General features: G+C 38.5%; 1 protein-coding gene across 2 annotated transcripts in view; it reads left to right on the top strand.

Annotated features, from left to right (window-relative positions):
- CTNND2 (catenin delta 2) overlaps positions 1-22,931 on the top strand; it is a 950,773-nt gene that overhangs the window by 293,509 nt on the left and 634,333 nt on the right. The window contains exon 1 of one of the 2 annotated variants that reach the window (XM_007456447.1): positions 20,103-20,259. The exons of the other annotated variant lie outside the window; for it this stretch is intronic. The gene's annotated coding sequence lies outside the window, so the exon portion shown is untranslated. Of the gene's footprint in view, positions 1-20,102; positions 20,260-22,931 lie in introns of those variants that run through there. 2 annotated transcript variants of the gene reach the window in all.

The raw sequence follows: 22,931 nt of genomic DNA, 5'->3' as shown, positions 1-22,931 counted from the left end.
CACAACCCCATGCCCCCTGCATCGGCAGGCGGACTCTCAACCACTGCGCCACCAGGGAAGCCCCTCTTATCATTTTGAAGGAAGCATCAGGGTTTGCTTTTGTCTTTCATAAATGTCATAGGCAATTTTAATAAGAAGGACTTTTAAAAAGATTATTTTAATTTAAGCTTCAACAAATGACAGACATACACACACATGCATATGTCTACACAGTTGTGGGAAAGAAGCAAGTTAATCTGTAATTTCATTACTTATACAAGCTACTTTAAACAGGATAATTGCTATATGAATGCCATCTTGACATTATAGACAACTCCAAAGCAAAATGGATTTTGATTAAGAAATCTTGACATTGGCAAACAATTATTAGAAAATGTCACACAGGAAGTAGGTTGGTACCGTACTCCACAGCCATAGACCATCAACAGCATCATTCTGTTCAAAGGGGAAAAGATGGGGGAATTCCCTGGCAGTCCTGGGGTTAAGACTCCGCACCTCCACTGCATGGGGCGCAGGTTCGATCCCTGGTCAGAGAACTGAGATCCCACATGCCATGCAGTGCGGCCAAAAACCAAAAACAAAAATAAACAACAAAAGGGAAAAGGTGGGCTCAAGAGACTGATGTCATACCCAGGACAGAAAACCTGTGACTCTATCGTAAGGTGTTGTTAATTGACCCTTAGAAAACACTGAACGTTTTTATGTTTTTTTGTTTTTAGAGATAGGAAGAACCTAGTCTTATTAAGCAATATAATCTTAAAGCCATGCTTTCTATGAACAGTCTTTCTTTATATTCAAATTTACCATGTAACTTGTACCATGAAAGAATAGGAAGATGCATAGCTGGTATTCAGTGTAGCGTGGCATAAATCTGCTTATTTAGGTCATTAGTAATTTAAATATATTTCAGGAATACTGAATTGTTTAATATTATTTTTTAAAGATGATTCCTTCTGAAAAATTGTGGTTTCTATAAAGACAAAACTTCCAACTCAGAAGGCATGAGAAGTGGTATACTGAAAGATAGGGATTAAAATCAAACAAAAAATTGCACTTTCATATGTTCCTTTTGCTCAAAGTCAACACCGTTTAAGTGATAGAACAGAGTGCCCACTCGCTAATATTTGGGGTTTCCTATCAGAAATGCTCATATATATATATTATATATATATATAATATATATCATAGCAAATATTTTATCAAATTTTAACATATGTTAAACATATGTTATATGTTAGACTATTAACATCAAATTTAACATATGTTTAACATGTTATATGTTTGTTAGACTATTAATATATGTGATATATATATATATATATATATATATATATATACAATATTAGGTTTAAAGCTCTATATTTCTAGATTTTGTGACTACAATCTAGGCTTGGTGAATACCTAGAATTGGGACTTATGTCAATTGAAATGAAAAGGATGTGATATTTTGTTTTTAGTGTCAAATGTTCCTTGATTGCTTATTTGTATTAGGAACACAAGTAGGAATTGCATACAGTCCTTGCCTTCGAAGAGCTCAGAGTTTAGAGAGGACTGGTGGTGAGATACAAATGTTTATCATACACTGGACCAAGAGTTGGGATAACACATCTGCCTGGTGTTTTGAGCATGTGGTGGTCCCTCTCCTTGCGGGGAGGAGGAAAGCTTTGTATGGCAGTTGACCCTTGAACTAGGCACGAGCTAACGTTTGCCGGACTGGAGTGGTGATTGCTAAGGGATTCCAGTAGAAGGAACCGAACCTGCAAAGGCTTGTGAAGCAGGGCTGAGTGTTCACTCCAGTGATGCTGTCTATCATCATAGAGACACCTGGGGTACCCAGGGCCTGCATGCTGAGCAGAGCACTGGAAGAGGAGACCTGGTCAAGGTGTCCACCTCATCTGTTCTGGGTTCAAGAAGACCTTTATCATTGCATCCTGATCAACAGAGTATAAAGTGAAACTACATAGACTCCATGATTAAGTGTAGACTAACAAGGGTGGTCCTAAATCTTGCTTAAAGTGCAATTTTGAAGGTTTTAGAGTTGATAGATTTTGCTGTTAGAGAGACTTCTAGTGACTTAGACCCTAGGTTTGCATCCTAACTCTTGGCTCGAAATTGCAGTCTACCTCTAATCTAATTGCTTTAGGTAAAGTGTCTCCTTTCAGCAGAAAAGAGCTTCCTTTGATAGCTTGCAGTAGCGTTTTTTTCCGCCTAAATGTACATGCAGCTAAAGTTCAATAAGGCATCCGTGTAGCCAGATCTATAATATGTCATTTCTATTAGAAATATGAATTTATTGCACTTCTTTGAGATAAATAGAACTCTGGATGATATTTTTGAATCAACATTTTTTCCCTAGGATTGATTCAGGCAACATTCATGATAATAATATTTCTATTGCTTAAAAGTTACAGACCATCGGCTAGAGCCCTAAGGGTTTGTTTTCATAAGCAGAGGAAGGAAAGTGGCTTATTGGAAGGTGGGTGCCCTTGGCTGAGAGGAAAACTCCAGACAGCCCTCTGGCATTAAAGGGTAGTGATTTATAAACCTGGGTAACACACTTCACTCCTCTAGACCAAAGTTTCTCACCCTGAAATGGGAATACTCTTTCTCATGCTTTATTGGGTTGTGGTGAATATCACATCGGTTATCACAAGTTTATCATTTTAAAGTATTTTAGAGTGTTGAGCTATTCTTTTTTTTTGGCTTCATTGGGTCTTTGTTGCTGAGCACAGGCTTTCTCTAGTTGCAGCATGCAGGGGCTACTCTTCGTTGCGGTGCGCGGGCTTCTCATTGCAGTGGCTTCTCTTGTTGTGGAGCATGGGCTCTAGGCGCACGAGCTTCAGTAGTTGTGGCACATGGGCTTCAGTAGTTGTGGCTCGCGGGCTCTAGAGCGCAGGCTCCATAGTTGGGGCGCACGGGCTTAGTTGCTCCACGGCATGTGAGATCTTCCCGGATCAGGGCTCTAACCCATGTCCCCTGCATTGGCAGGTGGATTCTTAACCACTGCGCCACCAGGGGAGTCCTGTTCAGCTATTCTTATAAATACATTCTTCAAGATCTTTTCAACTAGAGAGTTTGAAATCGTTAGTATTTTGAGATACAATATACGAAACAAGATGTAGCTTTTGAATGTCATTTCCTTGATGGTACGAACCAAATGTTTGTCCTTCCCAAACTACACAAGGCGTTGGGTTTTTGCTTAGGATCCATTTATGAAAGTCACTACTTGGGGAGGCTGGGCCTTAGTCAGCTCTGGCCTGGAGACTTTAGTCTGTGCCTTTAGAGGGAACTCAGTGTATGGGGAATGATAGTCGAACTTTGGGTTGGGAACCAGTCATAAAACTCTTTGTTATAAGCACTTATATTGTTATCATAAATCAACATAACAGATACTAGGACTCAAACCAAATTGCTGTCAAATAAATCAGTTCTAAATTTCTCCTCATGTTTAAAGGAGGTCACTGTGTAGGTTAAAAGATTCTCAATGTGATTTTGTTAGGAGGAAACTGAAATGATAAAAGGCTAATAGAGTCTGGCCAAGTGGAAGAACTTTATTATCACCATGTTGTGAGGTCAAGATCCCAACCCTTGGGGTGGGGTGAGGAGGGCCCTCAGGTTCAGGCCACCCCTTGGCAATTGGCTTCAAACCTAAGGACTCCTGGGTCCAGACCAGGCTTTGTCTAGACACATCTTTCCAGAACTAGAACACAGTCAGACCTTCAGACAAGGCATTCCCTTCTGTTATCTCACTGGTCAGTGTTGGGCATTATTAATCTCTACTGGACCAAAAAATAAGTTTCAAAATTGTGTCCACCATCAATATTATGAAATAGACTATTGTTATCCCAAAGGTTCAAGAATGTCATTCTCCCATTAGGGTGTCAGTGATTAATAATTCTCCCTCAGTTAAGACTATCATAGTAACAGAGGGTCAACTGAGATCCACTGATTTGTTTTTTTGTTTGTTTGTTTCTGCGGTACGTGGGCCTCTCACTGTTGTGGCCTCTCCCGTTGCAGAGCACAGGCTCCAGACGCGCAGGCTCAGTAGTTGTGGCTCACGGGCCTAGCCGCTCCGTGGCATGTGGGATCTTCCCGGACCGGGGCACGAACCCGTGTCCCCTGCATCAGCAGGCGGACTCTCAACCACTGCACCACCAGGGAAGCCCCGAGATCCACTGATTTGGAAGGAAAATTTATACTCTTGAAGAGCGCACATATTCTTTGTTCAGTAGGAAGAGAAATAGCTGCAACCTTAGGTCAACAATTCATAATTCATCAACAAGAAAAAAAAAACCTTCCTATTTTGTAAGTAAATAGAAACTAAACCGTATTGATTTACTGGGGGAGACAATAAAAGTATACGTAAAAACAACAATCAAAGATGAAAAATAAATAAGCAGTACATATAGTTTCAGGTAGTAGTCAGTGGTATGAAGAAAATGAAATACATGGGGCAATGAAATTGAGCTTAAATGGGGGAGAGTTGGGCAAGATTAGGTGGGGGAAGACTTCTTTGGATAAGCAACATGTGTGCTAAAACTCAGAGAAAGAGCAGGAGAAGCCAGGTGAGAAAGAATGATCCAGGTAAAAGAATTGCTTCAGGGGTCTAAGGAAGAAAATGCCATGTTTGGAGCTTAGTGATAAGAGGGGACACTGGAAGAAAATAAAGTCGGAGAAGTAGGCAGGGACCAAATCCAGGTGCTCTGAGAATGAGATGCTGCTGCTGCTGATGATGATGATAATGATAATGATGCTGATGTTGATGATGATGATGATCATGGGAAGCCATTTGGACATTACAAGCAAAGGAGTGAAATGATGTGATTAAAATTTGGAAAAAGCTCTCTCTGACTGCTCTGTGGAAAATAAGACTCTAGAGGCAGAGGGGGATGGGACAAGAAGGGAAAGAGGGAAACCAAGTAAGATGCTGTTGCAGAAAAGCAGAACAGAGATGATGAACTAGTTGGCATCAGTAGGGATGATGTGAGGTGAAGGAGATCAAGGTATAGTTTGCAGGAGAGCAGAGCAAACAAATTTGCTGATGTATTTTTGTAGGGTATAAGGAAAAGAATCTGGTCCCGAATCTCTTCTGTTTTTGTCCCCAAGGACTGGATTGATGGTGATCCCATTTTACAGAGATGAGGAGAGGTTGGGAGAAATAAAAAATTCTATTCTGTTATGTGAACTTATGAGAAGTCTGGTAAGCAAATACCCAGTGGAAATGGGCAGAAGGTAGTTGACTAGACTGGTCTAGAGTCAGTGGGGAGGGCAGAGCCGAAGATGAAAGCATTGGGAATCATCAGCATATAGATGATGTTTAATGCCTTGGGCCTGGGCAAGATAACTGTATGAAATTTCTCCTTCCAGTCATTTGTTTTCTGGGTTTCTATGAATCATAGTTCTTTGGAATTTAACAGGACTCTTCATAGCTTCCATTGCTCTGGGTAGGTTCACATTACATTTAGCATAATACATTTAGCTTCTATTTCCAGGTTTGTTGCAAATTGTTGATAAAATTCACAAGTGCTCTATTTTATAACAGTGCCCTGGGTTCTTTTCTTATGGTTGTTAATGAGCTTGAGAATTTTTTATAATGCATAGCATCAACTTCAAGCACATTTCCTTGCATGGGACCTAAATTTCTGCTTATAGCAGAAGGTATGTTCCTTTTAAAATTGGAGGAGGGTTGATGCCTGCTGTGCTCATAGACATTCAGCCCAAGTTTTGAGTTTCTTCCACTTGGGATGTTGACAGTTTGACATGTTTAACAGGTCTGAGTTAAATAAAACAGTGTTTGAATAAACACAAGGAATATCGTGGCAAAGTAGATTCATAACTGAGACTGTTGGGCACCTTTTTTCTTTCCGTAATTTTTCACAGGCTTAATAGTCAAATAATAGTAATTTATATCAATTGAATTGCAGTTGATTTGAATATCATCTAATAAAAGAAACTTAAACTTCTAAGTGAATTTATGCATTATAATTAATATGTGTTTGCTGTTTCTTAAAAAATTAAATACTTAAAGTTGTGTGATTACTGCTGGAATTATTTTAATAGATCATTTTTCCTTGCCATATTTTCAATGATTTTATTTATTTTAAAATGGGTGATAATTTTATATATGCCAATTTTATATATGGAGACTGTACTCAAAATACATCTCAAAATATATCTATGCAGCTACCTCGGGGGGTTAACTTTGCAATATTAAGTGTGTGATTTAGTTAGTTAGGGCTGCTGTAACAAGGTCCCACCAACTCGGTGGCTTAAACAAGAGAAATTTATTGTCTCTTTATTCTGTAGACTAAAGACCTAAGGTCAAGGTGTTGGTTCCTTCTGAGGTTGGAAGAGGGAATCTGGTCCATGATCTTCCCAGACTTCTGGTGGTTTGCTGGCCATCTTTGGTGTTCCTTGACTTGAGGAAGCATCACCCTGGTGATGCTTTATCTTCAACGATGTTTCCCCTCCGTGCATGTCTCTGTCCAAATTTCCCCTTTTCATAAGGACACAAGTCATTTTAGATTAGAGGCCACCCTAATGACTTCATTTGAACTTGATTTTATCTTTAAAGATGCTAAAACCAGTTATGATCACATCCACATGTTCTGGGCACTAGGATGCCAATATGTTTTTTTGGGAGAGATACAATTCAACACGTAAAGGTATGTAATCTCCTTTCCTCCCTAACATTGGTTATTTTCCTTAGACATTTTTAGTGAAAAATCCTGAGGATTTTCTAATTTTATCTATATATGTATATCTCTAGGAACACACATGTAGCCCCATTTATATGTTTATAACACATTTGTGAAGCCAGTGTACATCTCCTGCCCTGACCACTTCTCTACGCTCCAAATTTGTATTTCTGCCTGCTTTCTTATCACCTCCAACTGGATGAATGGTAGACATTTCCAGCTTAACATGTTCAAAACAAATTTTTGTTTTCTATCCGCATCCTCTAATATTCTTCCATCATTCTTTTCCACCTCAGTCAATGATTCTTCTATTCCCCTAAACTCTGCCCGAAGAGCTAAGTCATCCTGACATGTCTCTTTTCCTTATTCCTTTCTTATATCTATTCCATTGCTGTAGTAGTTTCATATTGCTGCTGTATCAAATTACCACAACTTAGTGGCTGAAAAGGATACACATTTATCTCACTGTTGTAGTCCACCATGTGTCTCACTGGGCTAAAATTAAGGTGTCAGCGAGGTTGCATTCCTTTCTGGAGGTACTGGGAAGAATAAACTGCTTCTAAGTTTATTCAAGTTGTTGGTCAAATTCACTTGCATGCAGTCCTAGCATTGAGGTTTCCATTTCTCTGCTGGCTGGTGGCCGAGAGCCATTCTCTGCTTCTAGAGCCCACCTGTATTCCATGGATCGTGACTCCCTTTCTTCATCTTCAGAGCCAGCAGCAGTGGCTTTGGATCTCTCTGACCTGTCCTCTGCCTCATCTCTTGCTTCCTCTATTTTATCTCTCTGGCTCTAGCTGGAGAAAATTCTAGACTTTTAGTGGCTCATGTGATTAAATTGGACCAACCTGGATCCAGGATAATCTCCATATTTTTAGGTTAACTCGTGTAACTTTATCTTCAAAGGTGCTCCTTGGTGGAATTTCGATGACTGTTTCAGTAACCAGAGCACAGGCATCTTGGGGGGATAGGGACACCTTTAGAATTCTCCGTTTTACAGCTCCCATGTCCTGTTTGCTCCATTTCAGGACACTTTTGCTTTTCTTCCTTCATCACTGTAACCATATTCCCAACCACCGTTACTTTTTCTGGATTATTACCATATCCTCCGCACTGGTCACCCTACATGATTTCTATGAATCATGGTTTATCAGATCCAAACAGGACTCTTTCTTCATAACTTGTATTATACCAGGTGGTTTCACATTAACTTAATATAGTATTATACCAGGTGGTTTCACATTAACTTAATATAGTAAGTCGATCTTTTTAAAAACAATGCCTAGATAACCAACAAGGACCTATGGTAGAGCACAGGGAACTCTACTCAATACTCTGTAATGGCCTATATGGGAAAAGAATCTAAAAAATGAGTGGATATATGTATACGTATAACTGATTCACTTTGCTGTACACCTGAAACTAACACGGCATTGTAAATCAACTATACGCCAATAAAAATTAAAGCAAAACAAAAAAGTAAAACAATGCCTGTCACATCATGTCACTTAGATCCCTCCAATGGCTCCCTTTAGCGTAAGATCCAAACCTTAAAATGCTCTACAAGGCCCTGTTTACTCCTGTGAAGTCTTGGTCACTTCACCAGACTACTTTCTTATCCCTGCAAGAAGCCATCTTTGTCATGTATGGTGGGTGTGAATTGTCTGTGATTCTCTGTTAGAATGTGAGAACCTGATCTGTTTCCTTAGTGCCAAATCTTCAGCTCCTACAGCACACTGACATTGGGATCGTTCCACATGTTTGTTTCCCTATAGAATTTAGGTTGCTTTCTTATGTGTACCTTCATTCCGTAGCATGTGAGGCTGTCGCAGTGCCGGGTGCCCTCTCCTCTTCCTGATGAGGAGTTCCCCTTAGACACTGTATGTGTTAGGCAAGTCCTTGACCCCCCCCCAAAACTTGTAGCTTGGGCTTTCCTGGTGGCTCAGTGGTTGAGAGTCCACCTGCCGATGCAGGGGACGTGGGTTCGTGCCCCGGTCCAGGAAGATCCCACATGCCGCGGAGTGGCTGGGCCCGTGAGCCATGGCTGCTGAGCCTGCATGTCCGGAGCCTGTGCCCCGCAACGGGAGAGGGCACAACAGTGAGAAGCCCGCATACTGCAAAAAAGAAAAAAAAAAAGAAAAGAAAAGAAAGGTGAACTGTAAGCTATGTGAGGGTGGAGCCACATTTGTGTATTTTACCGCCCTTCAGAATAGTGCCTGGAGCAAAACAGATGTTTATAACTATTAGTTGAATGAATGAACAAATAAATGAATGAAAATCAAAACAAGAGCCTTCTCAAATTGAGAGATTTCTCAACTTTATTGAGCTATGTAATAGACTTCTCTACAATACTTGTCATCTGTTGTAAACTCAACCTCCGTCTAATTGGCTTTTATTTTTAGGGAAAATAATCTTCCTGGGTTTTATATTTTACATTAAAATAATATGATTATGTAAATCAACCATACTTCAATAATAAAACAATAATAAAAGAAGAAAATAAAATAAAATCATATGATTATGAAGTGGAATGCAGGACCTCTGTAATTAGCCATTAAGCGTGGATTCCTTTGGGAATCCAGTCTATTTCAAAGCAGGTACTGGCAGGTAACCTTGGTTACTTAAGATCAGGCAAGGTTTTTCAGGAGTCCTAAGGCAGCACATGAAGTCCTAACAGTAATACCAACAAAGGGTAGCAAAGTTGAAAACCATCAGCTGCTGCAGCTGTGACATTTACAATTATAATGGGGATAACTAATTATGTTTGTTTCATGGTATGGTTCATGGTAAATTTGTATTCTTTGAATCTATTGTAAAAACTAGAATTGACAACTTTCATATTGCAAGAGTGCGTGGCCTCTTTTTTTTTTTTTTTTTTTTTTTTTTTTGCGGTCCGCGGGCCTCTCACTGTTGTGGCCTCTCCCGCTGCGGAGCACAGGCTCCAGACGCACAGGCTCAGCGGCCATGGCTCACGGGCCCAGCCGCTCCGCTGCATGTGGGATCTTCCCGGACCGGGGCACGAAACCCGTGTCCCCTGCATCGGCAGGCGGACTCTCAACCACTGCGCCACCAGGGAAACCCCTGAGTCACATATTTTAATCGTGAGTCATTTACCCTCGGATTCATATGTATATCCGTGTGTCAGTATTGGATAATGAACATTTATGGTCCCAATATTTGGGATTTCCTGAAAGTAGGAAGGAAATAGTAAGTTGATGCATTTTTGAGCCGCTTCTAACTTTGGAATCCTCAGCACATAACTCAAGTATCCATTCTATTGCAAGAGAATGCCATCAGCATGTCGGAAGAAACTCTTTGAGATTCCTTTGAGACTCCCATGCATATATATAATAAGACTCTTAAGAGACTGGGTAGTCATATCCACGTGCCATTTCTCATCAAAACGATAAACCTCGTGGCTTTATGAACCTCAATAGAAAGGCTAAATTATATTTCATTAAACCCTTTTCCATTGCTCTGATTCGTCACTGAATTGTACTCCCAGGCATAATTCTCACATTTGATCCACACCGACCTCATAGGTAAGTAGGGCTTCCAACCTTTCTGGGTTTTAGGAACTAGCAAAAATAAAACAAAAAGCAAAAAATCCTTTGACAGCCATGGATATCACACTTTGGGGAAAAACACTGTATCTGGTAAAAATTGTTGTTGGCAAGTTCAAGATTTCATTCGTGATTGGGGATAATGAAAACAAATTGCAAAAATGTCATTGAATAAGTGCTCAGATATGTTGATACCTACAAAAAAGTTCTAGAAGACACAAGCTTCCAAAAAAAAATCTGTTAGAAATAAACTACCTGTTTGAGATAAAACTTGCCATGATAAGTAACTTTTCTCCTTTAACACTGTTCCTTTCAGTTTTCCAGAAAATACCCCTGTGGTTTCATGATCTACTAAAGCAGATTTCCACGCACATTTTAGTTGTTATTACAGGCACTATACTTACCTTTGATATTTATAAGCCAGTCCTTAGTGAATATTAACTTTAATGAATATTAACATTTTTACACTTGCCTTTTTTGATAAAATGTTTTGGTTAAGTCCTGTACTTCTCATAAATTTTCATGGTGAGTGAAGATATGTTTTTTTCAGCTCTTGCTCTTCAATCCATATATGAAAAGGCTATAAGTAATAGACACTTGTCCTCTCTCCTTATCTTTAAACCATCCCCTAGGAGGCTAATAAAGGAGAAATTGAAATGCGTTTCCTTTCGCTTAAAGAAGTACAGCTAAATCATTCAAATGTAAGAGGATAAGAGATATTTAAATTTCTGTATACAATATTGATCTTAATGACCTTTGAAATGGTCCGCAAAACCCTAGTTGGCGAAGGATTACTTAGTAGGTAGACTGGATGGGGGGGTAGCTCCCTCAGGAATGTGGCTGATTCTTAGGGTGCTGGAATTTCTCCTCATCAGAGCCTTCTTCCTTGGTAGGGGGTAGGGAGATGGATAATCCAATTCTTCATTGCTGTGCAAACCCCATAAGAACATGATGCTGTTGTGGTTTGGGGGCATGACTCTAGGAGACAAACTTAAACCCTTGCAAATAATGATAGGTATCCTCGTGGTTAATAACACCAGTTCTGAAGTCAAACTGCTCAAGTTTATACACAGGTTTCATTACTTAAAATCTGTATGATTTGGTGCAAACTTTTTAATCTTTCTGAATCTCTTTTTCTCATCGATAAAATGAGATTTAACTTGTTCCATTTAAATGTGTGCAGAAACGATGGTAAAATTTCACTGTGCTTAAATGGCTTTTAATTACAACAAAAAAGACAACTCTTCCTTACCCCACGAGGATATGGACTGAGGCGGTTCCAGGGCTGTGGGAAGCGAGCCCTCCTTGTTGTCCAGTGGTGAGTTACCTACCCAATAAAAGGCCAGCTTTTCTCATCTTCATTATTTTTTTAAATATGCCCCAGTCCAGAGTGCTCGATTGTGAATTAAGGGAAGCACATGGGCTTCCCTGGTGGCGCAGTGGTTGAGAGTCCGCCTGCCGATGCAGGGGACACGGGTTCGTGCCCCGGTCCAGGAGGATCCCACGTGCCGCGGAGCGGCTGGGCCCGTGCGCCATGACCACTGAGCCTGCGCGTCCGGAGCCTGTGCTCCGCAACGAGAGAGGCCACAACAGTGAGAGGCCCGCATACCACAAACAAACAAACAAACAAAATCAGTTTGGACTTGTGTAGGCTAGCTCCCTACCCTGCACCACACACATCCAAGCCCACCATAGGGCAAAGAATGAACTTTAGAGATTGTTCTCAGGCATCCAAGAAGAAATGGAACAAATACACTATAATTCAGATTATAGTGAAAGATTGCTGAGGAAATATTTAAATATCGCTCTCAGTTAAAAAAAAAAAAAACTGCAGAGAAGCAAATAAAAAGCACAAAAAGGACACTAGAGTCCTAGAGTTAAAGGAACACCAGACATATTGAGCCTGTTCATCCATGTGTAATCCGCATCTCCATGACAGAAGTCCCAGTAGCCACTGTCCTCTGTATCTTAACTTCCCACACAGTTAAATCTTAAAAGTGAGAGGACAGAATGTTCCAGGCTAAATGTAAGAAATCTTGCTAATACCCAAGGAGGATGAATATCTTCCACAGGGAATAATTATACCAAAATACTTAGAGTTATGACTTGATATATCGATGTATGTTTTCAAGAATTTCCTCATTTTTTAAAAAACACATCCTTCTGATTTCTTTGAACTCTAGTGTTTTTTTTTGCAAAGAACTGTTTTTAAAGTATTCCCTTTGGCTTGTGTCTTAGCCAGACACATTGTGGGAAGAACTTAAAATGCTTAGTCATGTGCGTTTTCTTATTGGTATTCCTGAGGTGCCTCGGCCTAGGGCAGTGACATCATACCTAACTCTGGCCAAAGGGACAGGGCCCACTGTGTTTTGAGAGAGTATTATTCATGATCACCACTTTACAGAAATGTTAAAGAATATCACATAAAGACATGAGGTAATTATGCAAAAAATCAAAACAAAAGCTACTTTTAATACTGGGAGATGAAGACCCAATAATCTTTAGTAGTCAGGGAAATTGAGTTATTTCTTAGGAGATAGTGCCTCAGATATATGCTTGAGATATGAAAGAGGGTAAAATAAGATAGACATTTTCCATCTGAGTTCTGCCGTAAGGAAATTTAAAATGTTGCATCATTCTGCCAAGGAGTATGTTTGTGTGTGTGTGTGTGTGTGTGTGTGTGAGTGTGTGTGTGTGTGTGCCCAGGCTTGTGTGAGAGACAGAGAGAAAGAGAACTTTAAAAATGAGGAATTCTGCTTTTTTTATTACTAATATTTGGAAAGCATGTATACTCATTGTAAAACTGTTGAATTGTGGCATTTTAGGAGTAGTCTATAGAGCAGATGTGTTTCTACCTCTAATTAATTAATGTATGAAGAAAATTCTGTCCTAAATTCATTCTCTTGCAGTCTTTGCAAGCATGTATTCAGTAACTGGAGATTCCTGTGTTCAGGCTTTGTTTATGCCTAAAATATAAATTTATATGAATTTCATGGATTGACAGTGTACAACATCAGGGATGCCAGGGGTTTGCTGAACTATAACCGGATGGTCAGTACACATTCTATGTGAGAAACCAAGAGTGCTTTGAATACAGTGAACTTAATTTCATACCAGAGGAGAGCCCTGAAATCCTTCTGTCTTAGTCCATCATTGTATGCGCTTTAATTTTAGGCAAAGAGTGAAGGAAGGCAAGTGTCTTGCTCAGTGTAAAAGGTCACAAATAAGAGGATTTTACCCCAGTAGGGCAAATGAGAACCAAAGTATGTTTTATTATTGGGATTTAGTAAAAAGATCCTACACTCCTAGTTAGAGGGTTCAAATTTACACTGATTCACGAATATGAGCTGGTGTGTGAAGGTATGTATTTCCAGCCTCTGAGTACGGAGAGTCCTACTTCTGAGTGTGTCCCACACCAGGTCACCAGGGTTTAGCTGCAGCGGACACCATGGCAGTTTCGGTTTTATTTGAGTCGTTGTCACTACCAGCGCCCTGGGCAAAAGGCCAGCGTTGTTTGTTTGACTTCCTTCCTCTTCCTTTCCTCCCCTTCTTTCCTCGCCCACGTCCTGCCATCCATTCTGGCCATGGACAGCAGAGATAACTGCAGACTACAAATGAAAAGCTGAACTGGCTCTAAAAATATGACTCCTTGCAACTGTTTAATTGCAAAAGAATCTTTGTGCTAGAGCTTCACCGTGCCCCTCAGAAGGCCTACTCAGTGATTTGGCTGTCAATCATTTGTAATTTTATACCTTAGAGTCTGGAGGGATAATAAATAGAATTAGAGTTTTCCATTGGAATGCTGATTGTTAGAAAATGAAAAGCCAAAATTTCCAGAAGAGTCTTTAAAACGTCTCTTCAAGAGATCTGGTTTTATCAAAATAAATCAATAAACGAATTCATATTGAACTTATTTAAAATCACTACGAAGTCTGTCACTTATTTATGTTCAAGCATTCCTGTATTATGGCTACTTGTTCTTCTATCCTGCTGTCAGTATTAGTAGATAAAAATAGCCAGGATGTTAAAATGCAGTTTCTTTCTTTTTCTTCGGTCTGAGAAATTGGATTATTTGCCCAGAAGAGCCACAACATAGTGAGTTATTTTAAAATGGATGATAGTACACCACATAGTGAGTCCTTCGTTCTTTGGTTCTACTTTTATTTCGTAAGACTTAAAAATCTTTTGTTTTCTTTTAAAACAAAATTGGTAAGGATATTCCTGGAAAACTCTAAGGTTAAAATGGTATTTAAAAAAATCGAGCACGTTAGAAGGTAAATAATACTCCTGTTTTCATGCATGCCTATTATAACGTTCAAATATCTGGGATTGAAGATAACTTAGGGTTTTATTTTTTAAGTATAACATACATACAAAAAAGAGCATATGCCGTCAGGTATAGCTTGCTCAAGATGATGTGTGTAACACTCGACCACAGTATTGCGTTTGGTTATTGGCTTATTTTGTTTGCTAAATAGCATTTCACTGTGCACATATAGCATACCATATCCATTCTTGTAACTGGGCATTTCAGTAGTGTCCAGTGGGGGCTGATAGTAATATTGCTGATATGAGCATCCTAGGTGGTGTCTTCTGATGCTCTTAAGAACATTTCTGTTGAGTGTATACCTGAGAGAATTTCTGGGACACAGAATATGCATAAAAGAGCTTTAAAAGAGATAGAGAGACATCAAATTTCTGTTACCATTTTATATTCCCACTCACAGTCTATGAAAGTTCTGATAACACCCAATATTTGCCAATATTTGGCATTTCCTTTCCTCTCTCTTTTTTATTTTAACCCTTCTGATGGGTATGTATTAACATCCCATGAAAGTTTAAATTTCATATCCCTTGTGAGTAATGAAGTTGTTCATCTTTTCATTTGTTTATTGGCTACGTGGATATCCTGTTTCATAAAGTGCTTGTCCAAATATTTTGAAATATATGTGTGTGTGTATATATATACACACACACACACACACACACACACACACACACTTGTATATACATACACACGCACATGCACACATACAAAGAATACAATATTTTCTTCCATTACTGCTCCTTCACTTTTTCAGTGGAGTCTTTGATAAACTGATTTCTCCAATTAACATGGCCCAAATTATACCTTTTTTATTCTTTTTATGGTTAGCAATTTTTGTGTCCTGTGTAAGAAAGCCTTGGCTACTGTAAGGTCATACATGTATTCTATATTTCATTTTCAAAGCTTTATTGTTTAATCTTTCATATCTAGACCAGCACTTTTCATGGAATTGATTTTTGCATATTTTTGAGATGGGAATCAAGGTGCATTTTTTCATCATATAGATATCCAGATGAAAGCACCGTCTTTTCCACTGCATGGCAGTGTCATCAGCCTCATAAATTAGGAATATGTGTGGCTTGGTGTCCAGATTCTCTCTTGTTCCACTGTTCTGTCTCTCCTTACGTGGACACCACATGGTATTAATTGCCACAGCTTTGTAATGTGCCTTCTTATCTGTTAGGTTCAGCCTTCCGGATTTGTTTCTTTTCTTCAAGACTACTTGTTCTTCTTGGCAACTTGCATTTTCATGTACATTTTAGAATCCACTATCCATTACCTCAGCCTCTCCCTGAAAGGAGAGGCTGAAGAAAACAGGCTGAGGTTTGTATTGGAATTGTGTTAAATCTATCAATTAACCCAAGGAGATTGAAATCTTTACAGTATTGAATCTGTCAATCCGTAAACATGGTATTTCCCTCCAATGATTTGGGTCTGCTTTAATTTCAACAGTGTTGTTGTTACCACACTCAGGTTAGGCAGCTTGCTGCTCAAAAGCCAATAATCGAGGGGCAAGTGTCAGTAGAAAGGAAAGATGCTGTATTCAGAAAAGCCGGCAATATGGGGAGAAGGTGGACTCATGTCCAGAAACCAACTCTGAAGATTGTGCTCAGCCATGACAATTTTTAAAGGGAAAAAGGGGAAACAATCTCAGTTAATCATTAAGGTAGGAGGTCGGATTCTTCATCATCTTTCCATTGCATGCAGACCTGCTGACTTCTCCTCATCTTCCTTTGGATGCTTTCTTGCCTGCATGGTCTGCCTGCAGATTTACTAAGGGGAAGCTGGGAGTGTAGAGTCAGACACTCTTTAACTACTTAATTCTTCATTCACTCCTCTAATCCAGGAAAGGAATCAACAGGTTAGGCAAGGCATTGTGTACATTCAGTAAAGCAAGAATCAGGAGCTAGCCTAGTGATCTCATCTTTATGATGAAGGTCTGAGGAAAACAGGGATGAACAAACAGAAAAGGGGCAGAGGAGCTGCTTACATTGTGTAGTGTTTAGTGTGGAGGTCTTATAGCACTTTCACAGATATGTTCCTAGTCATTGGATGTTTTTCTATGATATTTATGTATATGATTATTGTTTTAATTTCTTTATTGCTAATGTACATAAAGAAAATTGTATCTGAATAAATAGCAAAAAAAAAAAAAAAAAAAAGAAAATTGATGTTTTTTTTACATTTCCTTTTTGTTTTTACTCTATTGCCTAAGACCTCCAGTATGGTGTTAAGAAGTGTGGTGATAGCAGTGAATGACATTTCATTCATATTTAAGGAGATGTTTTCAGTATTTAACTCTGATTGTAATTTTTTCATTATCAAATGGAGGGGACTCCTCTCCATTCCTAGTCTGCAAAGATAGTTTTTTAAATTACAAATGACTGTTAAATTTTTCGTGAAAAACAAGTATTTATGCTTTTTTAGGATATAGTTTTAAACCATCATTATGAATATTCCACAATGTTTGGCTCATTCTGCTTCTTTCCGGGAAACACTAAGATCAACCAAGAATACAAAAAATTAGAAATACTATGATTCCACTTACAATAATGCTAGGAACAGAATCAGCCACAAACTCATATAAAGAAGGTGTACAGAGTTTAGAAACCACTTTTCAGATTTCATTCGGTATGCAAATTTCATTCCAAAAGAAGGAAGGAGGGAACGATGGATGGAAGGAAGGAAGGAGGGTCATGACTCAGCATTCTTCGTAGCAACATGGAGCCCTGAAGATGTGGGGGAACATGGGAGTGACAAAAGGCCCCAAGGAGGACAAGCTCCAACAAGAGAGAATAATCTTGAGGGGGTGTTACAAGAACTACATTTTTAGTTTTCACTTCCTTCATACTTAGCACCCCTCTCTTCCTCAATCTATTTTTAAGCAAAAGTCAGGCCAAGATAAGGTCGCCATAGTTCAAAAATAAGTAATAAACTGAAGAGTTTAAATAAAGACAGTGGGGTTAACACTATCAAAACAAGTAACAAATCAGAAAGAGAAGAGGGCTTCCCTGGTGGCGCAGTGGTTGAGAGTCCGCCTGCCGATGCAGGGGACACGGGTTTCGTGCCCCGGTCCGGGAAGATCCCACATGCCGCGGAGCGGCTGGGCTCATGAGCCATGGCCGCTGAGCCTGCGTGTCTGGAGCCTGTGCTCCACAACAGGAGAGGCCACAACAGTGAGAGGCCCGCGTACCGCAAAAAAAAAAAAAAAAGAAAAAAGAAACAGAAGAAAGTAACACAATAATATACAAAAGGCAGAGAAAGTATAACTCCAGAAAATAAAATTACCCCCAGGAAACCTAAGAGAAAGTTAGCCATATTCTTTTTTATAGCCTGAAGACATTTAAAATCATGGGGGGAAAATGAGATCAAAGAGATGATGATAAGACAAAAAAGACATGAAAGGAGTAACAGTGAGCTGGTGACGCTCCTGGAAAGATAGGAAAAAATGAAGCCATTTCCTGAAATGAAACCACATCTGAAGCCTCAAGAATAGATAGTACAGAAATAAAGAGGACTGGTGTGGGGAAATAAAACAAAGAGAAAAAAACACATAAAAGCAACAAAAAAGAAGGCAATAGATATGGAAGAGAGAGAGCTGGGAACTAATGTATGAGTGGTCATCGTTCTCACCTGGGAAAATAATTTTCTTAAAAGAGAGACTATTAGCCTGAGACTATCAGCCTCAGCCAGTATTGTCTTCTTCAGTTTTCAATGTCAGAAGAGACCTGAATGACTTATTCACACACATTGGAGAACCTCTAAGTAGGGCCATGAGTTGCCCGACTTCAGGGGTATCTTCACAGAAATGGAGGTGAGCTGAGCTCTGGAGGCACCAGGAACACCGCATTCTAGGTGAATAAAGCCCCCTGGCCTTATGAGACAGGGATATTTACCAATCTTGCAGGTGACGGAAAATCTTATCAAATCTGCACTGGCAGGAAACACAGGCACCCATGAAGCCTTCTTGCAAAACTGTCTTAGGGATGACATAGTCAATCAAGACCTAGATCAAGGTGCATGATTTAGGTCTGGACATACAACTGTATTAAGGGAGAGTGGGATTGGTGTTGGTGTGTGGAATAAGAAATACCCTTTACTTTATAAAAGTATGTACTCTTTGAATTTTTAATAGTAAGCTTGTATTGTTTAAAAAAAATCAAAACTTAATTTTAAAAAGTCACTGTTTCTACTGTATATAAAACAGATAACCAACAAAAGGACCTACTGTATAGCACGGGGAACTATACTCAATATTTTGTAATAACCTATAAGGGAAAAGAATATGAAAAACAATATATATACATATATATAAGTATATATATATAAAACTGCGTCACTTTGCTGTGCACCTGAAACTAACACAACATTGTAAATCAACTATACTTCAATTAAAACATTAAAAAAAAATAAAACCACAAAAAATTTTTTTCAGTTGTAATAAACCATAAAAAAGTCACCCTGTTTGGTTCTTATCTGAGCTAATACTAAATACCGTCCTTTTCAAATGAGGTCCTTTCCTTTCAACATCATCAAGTATTATCCTGACAATTATAGTTGTATAAACTTTTAGAATTAAAGACAGTATTTCGTCAATAAGTTATCACCTTGTTAATACTCTCAGTTACCTAATTACATTGAGCTGTCATCTCTGTTTTAAATAACTTGCCCCAGTTTGTATGATTATAAAACGTGACCTGAGTCCCTTCGGTACACTGTTCAATAAAAAGTGTTTAAAATACGTTGTTCAATTTGTGTGTTTGTAAGTCACGACTAAAATGGGGAAAATCGGGTAAAAGATTCAGAGGGGTGTTTGAGGTATTATAATAGCTGGGGGTGGATATCAGTATATAAAGTTTAGTTTCAAAGTCAGCATCTAGACAAGTTCTTTTTTCTGTGAGCCTTTTGGGTTGCTTAGACTTTAACATATTTTTAAATTTCTTTTGAATTACAATCTCATTTCAAAAAATGAAAAATTTTTGAATAAGCTTGTGTTGGTTGCAGTGCCCATCTTTGAAATATAACTAGACTGGCTTTGAATGTGAACTCTAAACAATCTTGAATCTATCTCCTGCCTTTGAATTCACCACAGAAACAAAGTCTAGATTCAGTTCGAGAATAATTTTATGATTCTGTGGGGAATTTTTTTTTTTTTCAATGTTGAGATGCAGATAGGGATCCAGATACAAATTCAGGGCGAAGCAATGGAAGATTAGAAAACTAGAATTTGCTAGGCAGGCTAGTGGGAGGGTCCTTTTGTGATGAAATGTTGCATAAATAATGCCGATGGGGGTCTAAATTCACTGTTGCCATGGAGACCTTTGTGCCTGGCTGAACTCAATTCTTTTCTCTTTTAAGACTGCAACCACTAGGCTTGTGGTATCTCTGATGCTTCTTGCTTTGCTTTCTCTTCAGCCGTTTGCAAGTGAAAGCAGAAATTAAACTCTGATAATTTGACGTCCTGACTTTTTTGAGGCTGTTTTTCCACGCCGTTCGTGATTTTTGAGCTGCTCTGGGGTTCCTTGTAGCCGTGGTGCGGGACGGGAGGACAGGAGGGAACCGCCTGCCTCGTTGCTTGGGAAGGAGGGAAAAGTAAGCCCGCATCTTTGTGGCTAGTGGACTTGTTTGCCTAGACTACGGTTTTGAAGTATTTAAGGACCATTTATTTCCAAAGGTAACAGAGAAAAAGTGAAAAGTAAACGTGTTTGTTTTTTGAATGCTTTCATTGTGAATGTTGTTTTTGTGATGATTTTAACTAAAGTTTTAAAACTGCAGGTTGAGAGTTCTGTGTAGAAGACATGGTTAGAATTTATTTCTGGCTTCACAGTTGTCAGTGTGTTCAGTGTATTAATGTTGAAATTGTAGAAGAAAATTAAATACCAAATTACCAAATACCAAATTAAACAGAAAGTAGTTGTAAGGATCGATGTGCCATTTCCCTTTCAACTAACCATTGTAACTGTTTAATAATTGTTTTTAGTAAAACTCGGTGTGCCGTAGATACCTACTTTAGATTTTATGAAAGTTACGGGTTGTCCGTGTAAGTAGCCATGTATAATTAAGTGCGAATTATCTAGTAATTAAAAGCTAATTTGGAAATTGTGGGTCTTTTTTTTTTCCCCCTTCCGTACAGAATTAAATGAATAACCTCACCCAGAAAGAAATTATTCATAGAGAGTAAAGGCATAAAAATCACCCAAACACTGACACTATATAAGGTAACTAAAAATTCAGTATACTGGGCAGCTAACTTGTTGCATTGCATACCCTTTCTTATAGAGGTAATTTGATCCCTTTCTTATAGGGATAATTTAGTTCTCAATGATGAGCTTATATTGGAACTAGAATACAGTAATTACATGTTTTGATCATTCTAAATGGTGCAGGTGTAAATGGGATGCAGTCATCCCATAATTATAGAAAAGCTTTACCATAGAAATGTTTCCAGATTCCTTTTATTCAGATAACTCATTGAGAGAATCATTGACCAAATTTACAATGACTTCGTAGATTTTACCTGTGTTGCTGCTAGAGTTAGAATATTTGTGATACTCAAGGGATTAAAGAAACAATTTCAGAATGCTGGCAGTTTAACAAGATGAACGTCTGTGGGTGTTGTATATCAGACTGTATATTTGTAGGAGAGATGTACATTGTAGAATTGTGAGTATAGTAAAATGCAATGCCTCGTAAAGTCTTTAGGTTTTTATCTTGAGAGTGTTTCCAAATGGATGATAATAGCAACAGAGAATGACGCTCAGCTTATGACAATCACAAATTAACAATTCTACATGATTAGTATTATTTGAAATTTGAATGACTTTGTAACTCAAATACTAAGTACAAATAATGACCATGTTGACATAAAGGAATGATTTATTTTTATCAGATACACATTGTTACATGTTTTAGCATTTTAATTGCCTAACATGGATATATTTTATTTTAAAGAAGCTAACAAAGGAAGGCTTGCATATACTCTGGGGGTACCTCTTAATAAATATTTCATTTAATTAAAATTAAAAGCATATGTTAATCATATTAAGGCTAAGAAATCTTTTCATTTTTAAGGAATGGAAGTAAACCTCAATGGTATAGATTGAGGATAGTGTCTTAAGAAAACTTTGACCTTTGAAAGATTTTCCATATATTGACTTATTTAATAATACTGCCTATATATAAAGGTAAATGACTGTTAAGCTTCACTTCAGGAATATAGTGCCTAGATACTCACTTTGGGTAACATCAGTCTAATGGGTACACATGACATTAAATCGTTAAACCATAGGGCACAGTATATGCATTTTCTCCAAATAGTTGTTAAAAAAGCAAAAAGTTAACTGACATTCAGAGATGCTATTACCCCACATTGCCAAGTATAAATATTTTTATGGGAAGGACATTTAAACTATTTTTAAGTAACTTCTTTTTAAAATCCAGGTATTTATATCATGTGGATATATCTGAAAACACACTATATAGGTCCTTTAGGTGACATTCTGAAACATAAGCAGAGAGTCAAACAAAATATGATTTAAAAAAAATAGGCATTCTGATGATTTCCAAATGCCAAATGGCAAAATCATTTCTGGGCTATTTCACTCTTAAGTTTTATGCACACAATTAAGAAAAATATTTTCACATTTACCCAGGCGATTCCAGATTTGGTCTAACTCAGCTGATTATATTGTCAAGTTACAGAATTACAGTGAATAAATCTGACCAACAGTTCCTGTTGGAATGGTTTTGGAACAAAGATTTGGGTTTGTGTTTCTACAAGTAGCTTATTAACATGTGAATTCTGATTTAGAGTTCTGCTTTTATAGCTCTTTTATAATTCTTGTATTTCACAATACCTTCTATTCACCAAACCTTTGTTGAGTCCCTTTTAGGTGCTAAACGTTGCATCAGATGCCAGGTACAAAAACGGAAAGAGGTATTTTCGAGGTTCCAAGAACTGAAAAATCTGGTGGGGTTGCAGATGTGAGAACTCATAACTGTCATGCAGTAGACTCATTGCTCTCATGGAGGTGTGGCCAAGGAGACCATGAAACAGCACTCAGGTTTATACGGCACGTTAAAATGTGTTTATTTGATCCTCCCAACCTGAGATGAAAATAAGTTAAGTGACTTGTAGAAAATGACTGTAAATGAATGACTATAAAGATTATTTCTGTATAGCAGTCAGAGATATACTATGAAAATCTATCATATTACTACTCTATGTAGAGTAGAAGTCAAAGGCCACACAGTGGTGGGCAAGCCCCTCCGTGGTCTGCTGCCTGCTGCCCCTGTCTCCCCTGCATCTCCTCAGAGTCTTGCCTCTTGTTTACTTGGCTCCCTCGT

Source organism: Lipotes vexillifer, unplaced genomic scaffold (genome assembly GCF_000442215.2).
Source record: "Lipotes vexillifer unplaced genomic scaffold, Lipotes_vexillifer_v1.1 scaffold458, whole genome shotgun sequence".
Lineage (NCBI taxonomy): Eukaryota > Metazoa > Chordata > Mammalia > Artiodactyla > Lipotidae > Lipotes > Lipotes vexillifer.
Note: the sequence above shows the minus strand (reverse complement) of the source record. Positions and strands in the feature narration are given on the sequence as shown.